The sequence below is a fragment of the Oncorhynchus gorbuscha genome, unplaced genomic scaffold (genome assembly GCF_021184085.1).
Source record: "Oncorhynchus gorbuscha isolate QuinsamMale2020 ecotype Even-year unplaced genomic scaffold, OgorEven_v1.0 Un_scaffold_1495, whole genome shotgun sequence".
In the NCBI taxonomy this organism is placed as follows: Eukaryota; Metazoa; Chordata; class Actinopteri; order Salmoniformes; family Salmonidae; genus Oncorhynchus; species Oncorhynchus gorbuscha.
This window is the reverse complement of record NW_025746258.1, coordinates 46,765-57,500: the sequence shown is the minus strand read 5'-3', so window position 1 is coordinate 57,500 and position 10,736 is coordinate 46,765.

Here is a 10,736-nt window from a genome sequence, read left to right as displayed (position 1 = left end):
ATTAAATTTCCGCCTGAAGACATACCCAAATCTAACTGTCTGTAGCTCAGGCCCAGAAGCAAGGATATGCATATTATCATTTGAAAGAAAACACTCTGAAGTTTGTGGAAATATGAAAGGAATGTAGGAGAATATAACACAATAGATCTGGTTTAAATAATATAAGGAAAATCATATACATTTTTTCTTTTTATTGTTGTTGCATCATCTTTAAAATGAACAAGACAAAACAAACTTTCAGATAGGATGATGGGGACAATTTCAGTGAAAAACATAAGAGGGCAACAGTACTTGTGCAAAGTTTCAGAATGATAACTTCCGGAATGAGTGTGCTACATGACATTTAGCATGAAGTCACCCAGGTGTCCCACACAAGTTGCCCAAATGTACCCAAGTGGCCGAATTGGTGAAGTTATATATTTTGAAGCAAATAGCTATATACAAAATACCAAAATGGTATTCTAACACCCCCCCCCCCCCCAAAAAAGACTAAAAACAATATTTAAATTGACAAAATAACAAGGGTAACAATTTACACACTTTCAATATTTGGAAGACCCTCAGTCCTCTACACAATATTGTGCTGCTGATGCCATGTGCCATATCAATCTCTTTCTGCTGTAAAGCAGAGTGTCACCAAGCATGTGGTGCAGGTGATGGGGGACTTCATTTTGCAAAGAACACAACGATGCCTCTACTGCTGTACCCTTTTGGCCCTGAGGCACATCCATGCCTGCAGAAATACATTTGGGCAGATGAACATCACTTGTGGCAGGAGCAGAAGGGACAGAGGTAGAGGGGCCAGAACGTGGTGCAGTGGTGCTGTAGCCAGCAAGCTCCTTGATGAGCAGCTCTCTGAAGGCTAGCTGTGAGATGGAGGGCTTTCTGCAGCTCTTAGCCATTTCCTTGTGTAGGGTGAATGCATTCACCACAGCAATGTCGATGAAATGATTTTGAATGTCTTGTACCATTTCATGGTCTTGTGGAGAACATTGTAATAGCCTATCAGTGCATCTGACAGGACCACACCTCCCATGCTCTTGTTGTAGTCCTTCACAGCAGCTGGAATGGGTACATTTTTTGTGGTCCATGCCCCGCTACCGTCCTTCACACGCCTGACGATGTGATCTCCACTGAAGGACGTGTGGATTGTTGTGCACATCACCACCTCTCTGGTATCCATCCACTTCACAAACAGCAGGCCTTCTTCACGGATCCATCGCATGGTAACCCGCTCAGCCTGACTAGGCATGTCGTTCACCTTTGTCTTTGGAAAGCCCACCCTGTTGGTACGAATGGTGTCACAAGCCCACACATCCAGCTTCCTAAGGTATCCACAAACTGTTTGTAGCCCTTCCCCAGCAGTTGAAAATCCAATAACTACATTACAGAGTCATAGCTAAGTCCTTACCGGTAGAAAAACTGTTCTTCCCCTTATAGACAAAATAATTGCAAGTGTAGGCACACACAGATTCTGCCAAAACAAACAGCTTGTAACCCGACATAGTTGGTTTGTTTCTCATGTATTGTTTGAGGCCAATTCTGGCCTTTGAGGCTACCATCCGCTCATCTATGGACAGGTTCTGGGCTGGCTGAAAATAGGTCTTGCAGGGCTCAACAATGTTGGGGTAGAGAGGATTGATTTTGCAGAGTCTATCAAACGTTGCTGTGCCTCACTTCTTGTCATTTACCTCATCAACTTCTGGGTCACTGATATGAAGCGCCTGTGAGAGAACCAGAAACCTTTTTCAAGACATGACAGTGAGGGGGAAAGGCAGTTGGTAGAGAGATTACATTTTCCAGTAGTCCCTCAGGGTTTTCAGCTTCACCAGCCCCATGTAGATAACCAGTGAAAGGTAGCAGAAAAGGTCTGACATGGAAATGGGCATCAATGCTACTTTTTTGCCTGCTTGCTTCTTCGCCCCATACTTATTCGTGTTAGACATAAGCGACAGATGGGGTGAAAAACAGCTGAAAAGGCTGAAGAGGGCTGCAGTCCATTGCAGTCATGTTCAGCTGAGGTCCTGGCTTCCTTTCCGTCCTAAATGTTAGTTGAGGGGGCTCCACATCATCTTCTAGGACAATGTGCCAACGCTCGTCTGGCCCTTTGTTTGCAGGTTGCACACTTCCCCTCCTCCTCCACCTCTTTGTCAGTGCCTTCACACCTATAGATGGCCCGGGAGGTGTGGAGCCGGAGACAGCAGGGATCCGGCTGGATGAACCAGCTTCAGTGGAGGATGGACACCTTGGCACTGGGGGCTCCCATTCGGAGTCAGTGTCACTTTCACTGTGAAAGAGTTAGAATAGTTTCACGTATGAGCTCTTTATCAACAGGTATAATAAACAGATATATATAGAGTACAGGGAACATAAGGTTGTAGTGCTGTTCCATTTCAATCTGGCCATTGTTGTGGGCCTGCCCTCACCTCAACAGCCTCAAAAAGGCTATTTCATGTGGGGAGGGGTGGAGCGGCAGACACGCATCTCGGCCATGCTCCCTCTAATCCACAATATGTTGATTGAGTGAAGGAAGCATGGTCGCTGTGTTGAGATGTGTGGGTTTGCTGTTACATTCTACTCCATTTATATATATATATATATATATATATATATATATATATATATATACAGTATATCACAAAAGTAGGTACACCCCTCACATTTTTGTAAATATTTGAGAGTATCTTTTCATGTGACAACACTGAAGAAATGACACTTTGCTACAATGTAAATAGTGAGTGTACAGCTTGTATAACAGTGTAAATTTGCTGTCCCCTCAAAATAACTCTGCCATTTGACCGGATGTTGTCGACTACTCTATAATAACACTGACCACCCAAAGATAAGAGATTACTTCTCTATAATAACACTAACCACCCCAACGTAAGAGACTACTGCCTATAATAACACTGACCACCGCAAGGTAAGAGACTACTGCTCTAATAACACTGACCACCCCAAGGTAAGAGACTACTGCTATATAATAACACTGACCACCCCAAGGTAAGAGACTACTGCTATATAATAACACTGACCACCCCAAGGTAAGAGAATACTGCTATATAATAACACTGACCACCCCAAGGTAAGAGAATACTGCTCTATAATAACACTGACCACCCCAAGGTAAGAGACTACTGCTCTATAATAACACTGACAACCCCAAGGTAAGATACTACTGATCTATAATAACACTGACAACCCCAAGGTAAGAGACTACTGATCTATAATAACACTGACAACCCCAAGGTAAGATACTACTGATCTATAATAACACTGACAACCCCAAGGTAAGAGATTACTGCTCTAATAACACTGACCACCCCAAGGTAAGAGACTACTGATCTATAATAACACTGACAACCCCAAGGTAAGGGACTACTGCTCTATAATAACACTGACAACCCCAAGGTAAGAGACTACTGATCTATAATAACACTGACAACCCCAAGGTAAGATACTAATGATCTATAATAACACTGACAACCCCAAGGTAAGAGATTACTGCTCTAATAACACTGACCACCCCAAGGTAAGAGACTACTGATCTATAATAACACTGACAACCCCAAGGTAAGGGACTACTGCTCTATAATAACACTGACCACCCCAAGGTAAGAGACTACTGATCTATAATAACACTGACAACCCCAAGGTAAGGGACTACTGCTCTATAATAACACTGACCACCCCAAGGTAAGAGACTACTGCTCTATAATAACACTGACCACCCCAAGGTAAGAGACTACTGCTCTATAATAACACTGACCACCCCAAGGTAAGAGACTACTGCTCTAATAACACTGACCACCCCAAGGTAAGAGACTACTGCTCTATAATAACACTGACCACCCCAAGGTAAGAGACTACTGCTCTATAATAACACTGACCACCCCAAGGTAAGAGACTACTGATCTAATAACACTGACCACCCCAAGGTAAGAGACTACTGCTCTATAATAACACTGACCACCCCAAGGTAAGAGACTACTGCTCTATAATAACACTGACCACCCCAAGGTAAGAGACTACTGCTCTATAATAACACTGACCACCCCAAGGTAAGAGACTACTGCTCTAATAACACTGACCACCGCAAGGTAAGAGACTACTGCTCTATAATAACACTGACCACTCCAAGGTAAGAGACTACTGCTCTAATAACACTGACCACCACAAGGTAAGAGACTACTGATCTATAATAACACTGACCACCCCAAGGTAAGAGACTACTGATCTATAATAACACTGACCACCCCAAGGTAAGAGACTCCTGCTCTATAATAACACTGACCACCCCAAGGTAAGATACTACTGCTCTATAATAACACTGACCACCCCAAGGTAAGAGACTACTGATCTATAATAACACTGACCACCCCAAGGTAAGAGACTACTGCTCTATAATAACTTTGACCACCCCAAGGTAAGATACTCCTGCTCTATAATAACTTTGACCACCCCGAGGTAAGTGACGACTGATCTATAATAACACTGACCACCCCAAGGTTAGAGACTACTGTTGTCACGGTCGTCGTAAGGAGGAGACCAAGGCACAGCGTGGTAAGCGTAATTCTTCTTTAATTAATTATAGAAATAACACTGAACAAACTATCAAAAGAACAAACCGTGACGCTAATATGCGTCGTGCAGACAGGCAACTAAACATAGACCAAGAACCCACAAAAGGACTAGGCAAAATGGCTACCTGAATATGATCCCCAATCAGAGACAACGATAAACAGCTGCCTCTGATTGGGATCCATTTCAGGCCACCAAAGACATACAATTGTCTAGACTAACAAAAACTTCTAGATCTACAAAAAACCCTAGACAATACAAAAACTAACATACCCAACCTCGTCACACCCTGATCTAACCAAAATAATAATGAAAACAAAGATAACTAAGGTCAGGGTGTGACAACTACTCTAATAACACTGACCACTCCAAGGTAAGAGACTCCTTGTCACGGTTCATGAATCCACTGCCTCCTTTTCCTTTTCTCTCTCTCTCTCTCCCGTGTTTGTGTGGGCGTGGTTCCCAATCTCGGCCTGATTGTCTGCGCCAGCTGGAATCACTTATCTTCCCTTTATATGTTCTGTAACCAGTGTTTCTTGTTGTCAGATCGGTGTTACTTCCCTGAGGTTGTGTCGTGTGTCCGTTCTCATCTCTCGCCGCCCTTGTGTGGATTATCTGCTGTGCTCCTTCCTACCCATCCGGACACTCTCCCCTGGGTTTCTCAGCACGCTCACATAGGAGGATGCGCCCTAGTCCCTGGGTCGGATTCCGTCTGAGTACAGTCTGTCTGTCCTGTTGCTGCTGTAACCTGTATTCATTAAACCATCGTTGCTTGCATCTTGCATCCGCCTCTGTATTGTTACAGAACGATCTGACCCGACCATGGATGCAGCGAGTTCAACGAGTCTGACCGAATTCATTTCCCGTAGTATCACGAGAATGGATCAACAAGAGGAGAACATCTTCAGCACAGGTCGGGAAGTACAAGCCATTGCGACGCAGGTATCCCAGCTGACCCAACAATTACAACATCTGAGGGGTCTCGCTGCGCCACCTACACCGGCAGTTCAACCCGCCCCGCCAGAGCCGGATTCCCAGCTAGAGCCACGGCTACCGACACCAGAGGGTTATTCAGGTGATCCTGACTATTGCAGAGCTTTTCTTACGAGATGTTCCATGCATTTCTCGTTGCAGCCACGGACCTTCAACCGTGAACAGTCTAAGGTAGCATTCGTACTCACACTGCTATCAGGCAAAGCGGCTCTTTGGGGAACGGCGGTGTGGGCGAACCAGGACCCATGCTGCACCTCTTTCCAGACACTCTCCGAGGAGATGAGAAGGGTCTTCGATCGGGCCGTGGCGGGTAGGGAGGCGGCCAGACTACTCGCTGACCTTCGCCAAGGAGACCGTTCAGTATCGGAATACTCCATCCAATTCCGCACTCTGGCCGCAGAGTGTCAGTGGAACGAGGAGGCGCAGTGGGACATGTTCCTGCATGGGCTGGAGGACCGGATCCAGAAGGAGATTTATGTTCTGGACCTTCCCAGGAGTTTAAACGGACTAGTGGAACTAGCCTTGAGGGTCGACGCTCGTCTGAGTCGTGTTGGCCGCCGAGCATGCCCTAACAGACCGTATAACGACACGGAGGGCTGGCATGCAAGCGGCGGGAACACGGCCAGTTCAACCTCCGCTCACGAACCCATGCAGCTGGGGAGAGCTCGCCTCTCCCGGGAAGAGAGGGAGAGGCGGAGATCCCAAGGACTCTGTCTCTACTGTGGTAGAGCGGGCCACTTTATCCACTCCTGCCCGGTAAAAGATTAGGCCCGGTAGTAAGAATGAGGCTACTATCGGGTGGTGTCACCACAGAGAAGACCTCATCATCTACTCTCCTCCCGGTAAGACTAAGATGGGCCAACCACACGCACGACACCCAAGCCTTACTGGACTCAGGAGCAGAGGGTAATTTCATGGACTTCAAGCTCGCTCACAAACTCCAGATTCCTATCACCTCACTCACGCACAAGATATCCGTCAACGCTCTCAATGGTCAAGAACTACCCAACATTTCTCACACCACTGAACCTATCACACTCATCACTTCTGGCAATCACACTGAGACACTATCATTTCTACTCATGGACTCACCCCTTGCACCATTAGTTCTCGGCCACCCTTGGCTCACCCAACACAACCCCAGAGTTGACTGGGGTCATAATTCTATATCCATGTGGAGTAACAAATGTCTTGAGTCCTGTTTAGTGTCTGCTTGTTCGTCTGTGTCTGATTCTGTGTTTCTAGAGGAGGCGGTGGATTTGTCTAACGTGCCCGTTGAATACCTCGACCTGAAGGAGGTGTTCAGTAAGTCCCGTGCTGCTTCTCTTCCTCCGCATCGTCCCTATGACTGTGCAATAGAATTATTGCCAGGTGAGTCTCCGCCTAAAGGCAAGTTATATTCACTCTCTGTTCCTGAGAGGGAGGCTATGGAGAGATACATCTCTGGTTCTCTGGCATCTGGATTCATTCGTCCTTCCTCTTCTCCAGCGGGGGGCGGGGTTCTTCTTTGTGGAGAAGAAGGACGGATCTCTGCGTCCTTGCATTGATTACCGTGGGTTGAATAACATCACAGTGAAAAATACCTATCCCTTACCGTTGATGTCCTCAGCCTTTGAAAGGTTACAGGGAGCATCCGTGTTCACTAAGTTGGATTTACGTAATGCATATCATTTGGTTCGCATAAGGGGGGGGGACGAATGGAAGACCGCGTTTAACACCCCCAGAGGGCACTTCGAATATTTGGTCATGCCTTTTGGGCTATCCAACTCCCCAGTGGTTTTCCAGGCACTCGTAAATGACGTGCTGAGAGATATGATTGATCAGTTCATATATGTTTACCTGGATGACATACTGATTTTTTCTTCTTCTCTCCAGGAACACGTTCAGCACGTCAGACGAGTGCTTCAGAGGTTGTTGGAGAATGGACTTTTTGTCAAGGCGGAGAAATGCATTTTTCATGCACAATCCGTTCCATTCCTAGGTTACATCGTCTCGACTGAAGGTATTCGCATGGATCCTGACAAGGTTAAGGCTGTGGTGGATTGGCCAAGCCCAGATTCCCGTAAGGCCCTACAGAGGTTTCTGGGATTCGCCAATTTCTACCGGCGTTTCGTTCTCAACTTTAGCCAGATAGTCGCTCCTCTTACCGCCTTAACCTCCCCCAGAGTGACGTTCAGGTGGTCCGATACAGCCGAGGCTGCATTCGTCAAACTCAAGAGCCGCTTTGTTTCGGCTCCCATCCTCATAGCTCCCGATCCCTCGCGTCAGTTCGTGGTGGAGGTGGACGCTTCAGAGGTGGGGGTAGGTGCGGTACTTTCCCAACGTTCCTCTTCTGACGACAAGATGCACCCTTGCGCGTTCCTTTCCCATCGGTTATCACCTGCGGAACGCAACTACGACATTGGCAACAGAGAGTTGTTGGCAGTGAAGTTAGCACTGGAGGAGTGGCGCCATTGGTTAGAGGGTTCGGGGTACCTTTTATAGTTTGGACCGATCACAAAATTTGGAATATATCAGAACCGCCAAGCGACTCAACTCCAGGCAGGCGCGGTGGGCACTCTTTTTCGGACGTTTTGACTTCTCTCTCTCGTATCGCCCGGGTTCCAAGAATGTCAAACCCGATTCCCTTTCTCGCATTTTTGACCATTCCGAACGCCCATCCACTCCCGAGTGCATCCTACCCGGGACCCTAGTGGTCTCCACACTCACATGGGAGGTTGAATCGAGGGTCAAAACGGCCTTAGAAGGGGTAACGCCTCCGCCCGGTTGCCCGCCTAATCGGTTGTTTGTGCCGGAGGGGTGTCGGTCCGATGTTATTCGGTGGGGGCATTGCTCCAACGTAGCGTGTCATCCAGGAGTCAGTCGCACTAGCTTTTTGGTTAAGCAACGCTTTTGGTGGCCACTGATGGCTCATGACATTCACAGTTTTGTCTTGGCTTGCTCGGTTTGTGCCACTGGGAAGACTTCTAATCGACCCCCAGATGGGTTACTCCAACCGCTGTCGGTCCCTTCGAGACCCTGGTCCCACATCGCGCTAGATTTTGTTACCGCCCTCCCGCCCTCCCAGGGCAAGACGGTTGTTTTGACCGTGGTGGACCGGTTCTCGAAGGCGGCTCATTTTATTCCCTTGTCTAAATTACCATCTGCCAAGGAGACAGCGGTAACTGTCGTGGATCACGTCTTTCGCTTACATGGTCTGCCGATGGACGTAGTTTCTGACAGGGGGCCCCAATTTGTGTCCAAGTTTTGGCAAGAGTTTTGTAGGTTACTGGGAGCGAGTGTCAGCCTGTCTTCAGGGTTTCATCCCCAGAGCAACGGTCAAGCGGAGAGGGCCAACCAAGATTTGGAGAGAGTGTTGCGATGTTTGGTTTCTAAGAATCCCTCTTCCTGGAGTCAACAACTCTCTATGGTTGAGTACGCTCACAATTCGTTGCCAGTGGCAGCCACGGGTCTCTCTCCGTTTGAGTGTAGTTTAGGTTACCAGCCACCTATCTTTCCCAGTACGGAGTCCGAGGTGTCTGTTCCCTCCGCTCACGCTTTCATCCAGAGGTGCCGTCACGCATGGAGCAGAGCCCGTGAGACTCTTCTCCGGGTGGGGGCGCGCACCAAGACTAAGGCCGATCGCCACCGGTCGAAGCCTCCGGTATACGTCGTTGGCCAAAGAGTGTGGCTTTCTACTAAGAACATTCCACTCCGATCCGTTTCGAACAAGCTTGCCCCCAAATTTATCGGCCCGTTCAAAGTCACCAGGATCATTAGTCCGGTGGCGGTCCGGCTCCAGCTTCCTCCGGCGTATAGGAGAATTCATCCTACCTTTCATGTGTCTAAAATAAAACCTGTGTTTCAGGCACGCATTAACCCACCGGTCCCGGTTCCCCCGCCGCCACGACTTGTTGATGGGGAACCCACCTTTTCTGTCAATCGTATTTTGGACTCTAGAAGGAGGGGACGCGGATTCCAGTACCTGGTGGACTGGGAGGGTTACGGCCCGGAGGAGAGAAGTTGGGTACCTGCTAGGGACATTCTGGATCACTCCCTTATCGATGATTTCAATCGACAGGTAAATTCGCCTGGGAACGCCAAGAGGCGTTCCTAGGGGGGGGGGTATTGTCACGGTTCATGAATCCACTGCCTCCTTTTCCTTTTCTCTCTCTCTCTCTCCCGTGTTTGTGTGGGCGTGGTTCCCAATCTCGGCCTGATTGTCTGCGCCAGCTGGAATCACTTATCTTCCCTTTATATGTTCTGTAACCAGTGTTTCTTGTTGTCAGATCGGTGTTACTTCCCTGAGGTTGTGTCGTGTGTCCGTTCTCATCTCTCGCCGCCCTTGTGTGGATTATCTGCTGTGCTCCTTCCTACCCATCCGGACACTCTCCCCTGGGTTTCTCAGCACGCTCACATAGGAGGATGCGCCCTAGTCCCTGGGTCGGATTCCGTCTGAGTACAGTCTGTCTGTCCTGTTGCTGCTGTAACCTGTATTCATTAAACCATCGTTGCTTGCATCTTGCATCCGCCTCTGTATTGTTACACTCCTGCTCTATAATAACACTGACCACCCCAAGGTAAGAGACTACTGCTCTAATAACACTGACTACCCCTAGGTAAGAGACTACTACTCTAATAACACTGACCACAGTGGAAGAAGTAGGACTGATTCTCTGTGTTGTTCATACTCTAGGTTTTGAGAGAGTGGTCAGTCTAACTCTGTGTTGTTCATATTCTAGGTTCTGAGAGAGTGGTCAGTCTAACTCTGTGTTGTTCATACTCTGGGTTCTGAGAGAGTGGCCAGTATATTTCTGTTGTTTCTACTGCAGGTATTGGAGGAGTGGAGAGCCTAATGTTGGTGGCCTGGAGAACTGTGTGGTGATACCTTACTGGTCATCAGGCCAAGGAGAATGGTGGGACTATCAGTGTTCATATCCACACTACTGGATCTGTGAAAAAGGCTCTTCATCACACACACACACACACACACACACACTGAATCATGCACACACACACACACACACTGAATCATGCACACACACACACACAAAATCATGTACGCACACAAAACAAATTAGGTATATAATACTCAATACCTATTGTCAATCTTAAGATGTACAGTTAATTATGTATCATTTCTTGTAGACTGTACACAAATCTCTCTCTCTCTAGCTCTTTTT